Genomic DNA, 8,620 nt, shown 5'->3' on the forward strand with positions numbered 1-8,620 from the left:
CCCCAAGCACTGCTATATGCTGGGCAGGGACTGGCTAGAGAGCAGCCCTGGAGAAAAGGCCTTGGGGGTGCTGGGGGAGGAGGAGCTCAGCAGGAGCCAGCAGGGAGCACTTGCAGCCCAGAGAGCCAAGCAGAGCCTGGGCTGCAGCAAGAGAAGTGTGGCCAGCAGGGCCAGGGAGGGGATTCTGCCCCTCTGCTCCACTCTGCTGAGACCACAGCTGGAGCTCTGGGGCCACTTCTGGAGCCTCTGTGCTAGGAAGGATCTGGAGGGGCTGGAAGGTGTCCAGAGCAGGGCCAGGAGTTTGAGCAGAGGGCTGGAGCTGCTTTGCTGTGAGGACAGACTGAGGGAGTTGGGGTTGTGCAGGCTGGAGAGGAGAAGGCTCTGAGGAGACCTAATTGTGGCCTTCTGAAGGGTCTGAAGGGGGCTCCAAGCAAGCTGGGGAGGGACTTTTGAGGGTGTCAGGGAGGGATAGGACTGGGGGGGATGGAGCAAAACTAGAAGTGGGGAGATTGAGATTGGCTGTGAGGAAGAAGTTGTTCCCCAGGAGGGTGGTGAGAGCCTGGCACAGGTTGCCCAGGGAGGTGGTGGAAGCCTCCTGCCTGGAGGTGTTTGCAGCCAGGCTGGAGGTGGAGGTGGTTTGCAGCCAGGTGGAGGTGTCTGCTGTGGTGTGAGGTGTCCCTGTCCATGGCAGGGGGTTGGAGCTGGCTGAGCCTTGAGCTCCCTTCCAGCCCCTATGATTCTATGGAAAGCAGGGCTGCTGCCACCAGCTCATCCCAAGAGCATCTGCACTGCTCCTGGGTATGTCAGGACTCCAGCTACCCAGGAGCACTGAGAAATGCTCTCTTCCCACTCTGAAAGAATGATTTAGATCTCTATGGGCACCTGGCCCCTATTCATTTTATTCCTGCAAAAGCTTTACTACCCAGCTGGTTCTAGTACCTATTCATGCTGCTGCTGGTGAGATTAAAACATTGCACTGCCATGGATCAGTAGAGGTTGGAGACTGACCTGCTGGAAAGCAGTGAAGGGGAAAAGGACCTGGGGGTCCTAGTGGCTCTGCTGGCCATGAAGGCCAATGGCATTCTGGGGTGGATTAGAAAGGCTGTGGTGAGGAGGTCAAGAGAGGTTCTCCTGCCCCACTGCTCTGCCCTGCTGAGGCTGCATCTGGAATCTTGTGTCCAGTTCTGGGCCCCTCAGTTCAAGAAGGACCTCAGGGAACTGCTTGAGAGAGTCCAGCACAGAGCCACAAAGATGCTGCAGGCAGTGGAAGATCCTCATGAGGAGAGCCTGAGGGAGCTGAGGCTCTGTAGCTTGGAGAGGAGGAGCCTGAGGGTGACCTCACTGCTGTTGCTGAAGCTGTGCAGGGTGAGTGCCCAGAGGCTGGAGCCAGGCTCTGCTGGGGGATGCCCAATGCCAGCACAAGGGGCAATAGGTAGAAGCCATGGAAACAGGAGGAAAAATCTTTTCCCTGTGAGGCTGACAGAGCCTTGGCACAGGCTGCCCAGGGGGGCTGTGGAGTCTCCCTCTCTGGAGATACTCAAACCCCATTTCTGTGTGGCCTGCTCTAGGTGATGCTGCTCTGGCAGGGGAGTTGGACTGGATGAGCTTTTAAGGTCCCTTCCAGCCCTTAACACTCTCTGATCCCCTTGCTCCCACTTCATGGAGCACACTGAGAGGGGCTGCACAGCAGCAGGGCCTCAGTGCACCAGGAGTCCGTCACCCTGCAGCCGCCGATCGATTCCAGCTCAGCCCTGCAGCCCTCACTGAGAGCACTGCAGGATGGCAGCCACAAACACTCAGCTGCCACAGGAACTCACAGCACCTCCCCAGGACAAGCCCTGCTTCCTGAGACCAGAATGATGTCAAAGTGCTGGTACCACAGCTCACCACAGCCACCCCTGGGCTCCTGCTCCGTAAGGGTCATCCAAGGATTTGGATTTCAGCCAGGGGGAGGATGTCTGGAACAAGCTCTTCTCCATCACCAAAGACACACAGAGCTCCAGCACTGGGGGAGGGGAAATCTGGGAGCTGTCTTGATGCCTTGGCCTTGATTTGGGGAACCTGCACATCCACTGAAAACCTCAACCATGAGCATGGGCCGAGACACCCCTTGGATCACCGCTGGTTGTTCAGCCACCCCTAAGCTGTGTGAGGTGGAGATAGGCCAGAGGGGAAAAGGCTTTGCCAGTAACAGCAGCAGTGAAAACACCACTGGGCTAAGCTGGAACAAAGGTGCAACATCTGATACAAAGTGGTGGTACAAAGCCAGGAGGAGTGGCTGCCACCCCCTCAGGCTGTGCTGCCCTCCAGCCAGACCTGGGCAGGCTGCAGAGCTGGGCAGAGGAACCTCATGAAGCTCAACAAGGGCAAGTGTAGGGTCCTGCCCCTGGGGAGGAACAACCTCCTGCAGCAGGACAGGTGAGGGGGGATCTGCTGCAAAGCAGCCCTAAGGAGAAGGACCTGGGAGTGCTGGTGGGCAACAAGTTCCCATGAGCCAGCAATGTGCCCTTGTGGCCAAGAAGGCCAATGGTCTCCTGGGGTGCATGAAGAAGAGTGTGGCCAGCAGGTCAAGGGAGATCCTCCTACCCCTCTACTCTGCCCTGCTGAGGCCACATCTGGTGTCCTGTGTCCATTTTTGGGCTCCCCAGTATAAAAGAGAGGGAACTACTGGGGAGAGTCCAGGGGAGGGTCCAAAGCTGCTGAGAGGCCTGGAGCAGCTCTGGGAGGAGGAAAGGTTGAGAGCCCTGGGACTGAGAGCCTGGAGAAGAGCAGCCCCAGAGGGGAGCTGAACAATGTTCAGCAAGAGCTAAAGGGTGGGGGGCAAGAGGCTGGGGCCAGGCTCTTGTCAGTGGTGCCCAGGGACAGGACAAAGGGCAGTGGGCACAGACTGCAACCCAGGAGGTTCTATCTGAACAGGAGCAGAAACTTCTTTGGTGTGAGGGTGCTGGAGGCCTGGAGCAGGCTGCCCAGAGAGGTTGTGGAGTCTCCTCCTGCTCTGGAGAGATTGCAACTGCAACCTGGACACTGCAATCCTGGATGGACAACCTGCTGTGGGTGACCCTTCTTTAGTAGGGGAGGTTGTACTAAATGATCTCCAAGAGGTCCTTCCCAACCCCCACCATTCTGTGACCTCACCTCAAGCTTAAATGCTGCCTCTAAGGTCATAATTGTTGTAATATTCCTCTCTACCATAACCCAACTCCTGCCTGCTAGCTCAGAGCCTCCCAGACCTTGCTCCCCTTACGTGTGCTCTCCCATCTGAAGATGTCCCTTCTGCTCAACTCCATCTGTGCTGAGAAATTCATTTACTGCATGCATCTGCCAGTTCCCTTCGATGGCAGCATCTAGCATGAGTCGTGGTGGCCAGGGTGGATGCAGAGAGAGATGAAACAGAGTCATCCTGTGCTTTGAGCAGCACCAGGCTACATGATTATGGCTCCAAAAGCACCCCCAGAAGCATGGATGTTCCCCCTGGGCTGACCTGTTAGAGAAGGAGCTGGCTGGTGAGGATAGCCTGGATGTGCATTTAGGATCATCTCTTGACTTTGTGCACATGGTAAAGCTCCAGTAATCATCACAGAAACATCCAGGTTGGAAAAGCCCCTCAGGATCACCAAGTCCAACCCAGAACCCTACTCTACAAGCTTCACCCCTAAAACCATATCCCCAAGCACCACATTCAAACCACCTTTAAACACCTCCAGGGCTGGTGACTCCACCACCTCCCTGGGCAGCCTCTACTAATCCCTGACCACTCTTGCAGCAAAGAGCCCAACCCCCACCTCACTCCAAGCTCCATTCAGGGGGTTGTAGAGAGCAAAGAGGTCTCCCTTCGCCCTCCTCTGCTTCAGACTGAACAACCCCAGTTCTCTCTCTCACAAGATTAGTTCACATCGAGCAGCCACAAGCTAGAAGAGCAAATACATCAGCAGCTGATGCCAGCACCTGTGTGACACTGCTGCTCAGGATCACCCCTGGAATGTGCTACAGGAGGCTTCACACCTGCAAAGAAGCCCCAGACCACCACCACAAATAAGGGCACTTCAACAAAGAATGTCTGCAAGCCTCGTGGTTGCAATCCAAATACTCTGATTCTTTTCCCAAGGGTGAAAGTGGAGGTGAACAAGCAAATGGACAGAGGAAGTTTGCCCAGAAAGCTGCTGAGGGGTCAAAATACCAGTCAGAGGTCTGCAGCCAGCTGCAGGTGTTTCCAGAATCACAGAATGTTAGGGGTTGGAAGGGACCTCTAGAGATCACCCAGTCCAAGCCCCCTGCCAGAACAGGATCATCTAGGGCAGGTCACACAGAAACACATCCAGGTGAGTTTGGAATCTCTCCAGGGCAGGAGACTCCACAACCTCTCTGGGCAGCCTGCTCCAGGCCTCCAGCACCCTCACAGTGAAGAAGTTTCTCCTCATGTCAAGGTGAAATCTTCTATGGTCAATCTTGTACCTGTTGTTCCTTATCCTGTCAGTGGGCACCACCAAACAGAGCCTGGCACTTTGCTCCTGACACCCTTCAGCAGCTTTCTCACCCAAACCATGCTCCCAAATCAGATTCCTAGTCTAGATTAACGCCAGCCAGCTCCAGCTGAGCTTCTCTGAGTCATCCCTTGGAGACATCAGGTTCCCTAAAATAGCAACAGCAACAGAATCCACAGAATGCTGAACTGCTGGGATATTTGGCCTGAGAGCCACCATCACAGTGCTTCACATGAGGGTGGCCAACTCCCTGCCCTCCCCACAGCATGGGCAGGACTCGCTGCCCCCCACAGCACTTCAGCCTCTGGGTCCCGGGCAGCACCACCCTGCCGCTGCCTGATGAACCACAAACCCTCTCAGGGCTGGGCTTTGTTTCTTCCCCTGCCCCTTGAAGGCAGTGAAACTACTCACAGAGAAGTCCAGAGGGTGTGGGATTCATCAGGGCTGTCTGAAAAGCATAGAATCATACAATCAATAAGGTTGGAAAAGACCTCAGAGCTCATCAAGTCCAAGCTGTCACCCAGCACCTCCTGACAACTCAACCATGGCTCCAAGGGCCACATCCAATCCCCGCTTCAACACCTCCAGCCATGGGGACTCCACCACCTCCCTGGGCAGCACATTCCAATGGCTAACAACTCTCTCTGTGAAGAACTTCTTCCTCACCTCCAGCCTAAACCTCCCCTGGCACAGCTGCAGACTGTGTCCTCTTGTTCTGGGGCTGCTTGCCTGCCTGGCAGAAGAGCCCAACCCCCAGCTGGCTCCAACCTCCCTGCAGGGAGTTGCAGAGAGCAAGAAGGTCTCCCCTGAGCCTCCTCTTCTGCAGGCTAAGCAAGCCCAGCTCCCTCAGCCTCTCCTCCCAGGGCTGTGTTCAAGGCCTCTCCCAGCCTCCTTGCCCTTCTCTGGACACGTTCAGGAGTCTCAATGTCCTTCTTACATGGAGGAGCCCAGTGGTGAGTGCTGGCACTTCAGAGGCTTGCAGGGGGAAAGGCAGCAAACCCCACGCAGGACTGTGGTGGTTTTGTGTAGGCCAGCAGCAGCCTTGAGGTGAGCAGAGGTAACCATGAACACAAAGAATGAGAAGGTCACTTTCAGACAGGTCCAACACAGGCTGGGCTGTAGGTGTTGTCCTCCATGTGCCTTCTTGCCACGTGATGTGGAATGTCCTGGAGCAAGGGTGCTCAAGTCAGAAGAGCCCTGAGGACACAGCTTGCCCTGTGCCACTGTGCTGAACTGGGGTCTTACCACCTCTCTGTAAAGAAAAAAAAGAGACAGGGGAGGATTGTCAGAAGCCTGAGAGGCTTCAATGTCCTGTCAGCTTCACCTGGGACCCCCACCCATTCCTCATTGCTTCAAGAGCTCCATTTAAGCTGAGGTCTGTGTGCCCCCTTGCTGCCTCCACCGTGCTCTGCTCACCTGGCTGTGGGGTTCCACCCAGCTGGGGAGGATGCCTGGCCCACGCTGTGCCTGCCTTTTGTTCCCAGCTTACGTTCCCTGAGGTGGATGGGAGGTCTACAGGGTTGTAGAAGGATGCAGTGCTGTGTAGGTGTTGTTCACATGGCAGCACCATCTGGCTCTCTTTGGCCCTACTCCTGATGGAAACCAGCTCCCTTACCTAGAGGTGACCCTTAGCTCCCTCCCAGCCCTCTCCCACTGGAGATCCCCTAGCAGTTTTCACCAGTCTCATTAAATTGCCACAAACCCATTTAGCTCTAACCTGTGATCTTCTGCCTGACACCCCCACAGCTTCTCCATCTCCAGGACATTCCCAAAACTTTCACTGGTACCTCGTAGGCTTCTTCAGCTCTGGTGAGCACTTCCCTTCGGGCCCACAGAAACTCCCCCGTGTCCTCCCCTCTCTTCTCCTTTAAGCACCAGTCCCCAGCTTTGTGCTGGTGCCTTTGGCAGCTCCTTGAGGGCTTTTCTGCAGAGTGCTTTTCCCAGCTCACCCTGTTCATGCTGCTCACGTGAGGGACAATCCTTTACATTCCCCACCAGCCCTCTCCATGCTTGTGTCCTGCTCATGCAAAGTGCCTTTTCCACCTTATGCTAGCATGTGATGGGGCCATCTCCATTGTCATGCTTGCTCCCATGGCATTTGTTTAATTTCCTGCCTGCTCCTTATGCTGGTGGCTTGTCTCCTGATAGATAGCCTGGAGTGTTCTGGTAGCTTCACTGCTTGCTCAGGAGGGCTGGGACACAACAGGTGTTTAATAATCTGCTGGAGCTGGTTCCTGTGCAGGAGCTGGTAGGGTTGTGCTGGCAATTAGATGGGTAAGACCTGGGCTTAAGGGTCCTTATTTGACTTGGGAATTGCTGAGGAATGCAGAGCTGGGAGGGAGGAGGCAACACAAAAGAGTTCAGCTGAGGTTGAGGGTGTCCTAGCGAAAGCCAACCCCCGGGGTGGAAAGCCACTCTGTTAGCACTTCACTGTGAGGCTCCTCCATGAGACAGAGCTCTTGTTTTGTACATCCTAACCAGTATTTGACCCACAACCTCTATAATACTCCTGAAAGCCAAGGGCTGGCTTGCATCCCGTGCTGCTCCTGGGGATGCATGGTACCAGCAAAAGGTGCCAGGACCCAAGGTGGGTCCAAAGCAGGAGCGTGCTCAGCCACACAGCTGGAAACCGATGGAGGTCAAATGTTGTAAATCATTAATTATTTAAAATGAAAATGAACTGATTTAAGCAGGATGCCCCTGCTTGCTGCAGGGAGGTTGGCCTGGATGACCTCTAGAGTCCCTTCCAACCCAGTGCCTTCTATGATCAGAGGATGTTCGGGGCTGGAAGAGACCCCTGGAGATCCCCAAGTCCAACCCCCTGCCAGAGCAGGAGCAGAGAATCCAGCACAGGTCACACAGGAACACATCCAGATGGGGCTGGAAAGGCTCCAGAGAAGGAGACTCCACAACCTCTCTGGGCAGCCTGCTCCAGGGCTCTGTGACCTCACAGTGAAGAAGTTCCTCCTCATGTTGAGATAGAATAGAATAGAATAGAATAGAATAGAATAGAATAGAATAGAATAGAGCAGACCAGGTTGGAAGAGACCTTCAAGATCATCTCATCCAACCTATCAACTAATCCAACACCACCTAAACAACTAACCCATGACACCAAGCACCCCATCAAGTCTCCTCCTGAACACCTCCACTGATGGTGACTCCACCACCTCCCCAGGCAGCCCATTCCCATGGGCAATCACTCTCTCTGTATAGAACTTCTTCCTCACCTCCAGCCTAAACCTCCCCTGGCGCAGCCTGACACTGTGTCCTCTTGTTCTGGTGCTGGCTGCCTGGGAGAAGAGACCAACCTCTGCCTGTCTACAACCTCCCTTAAGGAAGTTGTGGAGAGTAATAAGGCCACCCCTGAGTCTCATCTCCAGGCTAAGCAACCCCAGCTCCCTCAGCCTCTCCTCCCAGGGCTGTGCTCCAGACCCCTCCCCAGCCTCCTTGCCCTTCTCTGGACTCATTCCAGCAAGTCAACCTCCTTCCTAAACTGAGGAGCCCAGAGCTGGACACAGGACTCAAGGTGTGGCCTAAGCAGTCCTGAGCACAGGGCACAATGACCTCCCTGCTCCTGCTGGCCACACTCTTCCTGATGCAGGCCAGGATGCCATTGGCCCTCCTGGCTGCCTGGGCACACTGCTGGCTCATGTTCAGCCTACTATCAACCAGCACCCCCAGCTCCCTCTCTGCCTGGCTGCTCTCAGCCACTCTGACCCCAGCCTGTAGCTCTGCCTGGGGTTGCTGTGGCCAAAGTGCAGCCCCTGGCACTTGGATGTGTTCAATCTCCTGCCCTTGGCCTCTGACCATCTGTGCAGCCTGGCAAGGGGAGGTTTAGGCTCGAGGTGAGGAGGAAGTTCTTCACTGAGCGAGTCATTCGTCATTGGAATGGGTTGCCCAGGGAGGTGGTTGAGTCATCGACCCTGGAGGCGTTCAAGGGGAGATTGGACGTGGCACTTGGTGCCATGGTCTAGGCATGGGGTCTGTGTTGATAGGTTGGACTCGATGATCCTCGAGGTCCTTTCCAACCTAAGTGATACTGTGATACTGTGAAGGTCCCTCTGCAGAGCCTCTCTACCCTCCAGCAGATCAACTCCTGCCCCAGCTTGGTGTCGTCTGCAAATTGATGATGGATC

This window comes from Melanerpes formicivorus, unplaced genomic scaffold (genome assembly GCF_026170545.1).
Source record: "Melanerpes formicivorus ecotype bairdi unplaced genomic scaffold, bMelFor1.0.p_v2 SCAF_10, whole genome shotgun sequence".
NCBI lineage: Eukaryota > Metazoa > Chordata > Aves > Piciformes > Picidae > Melanerpes > Melanerpes formicivorus.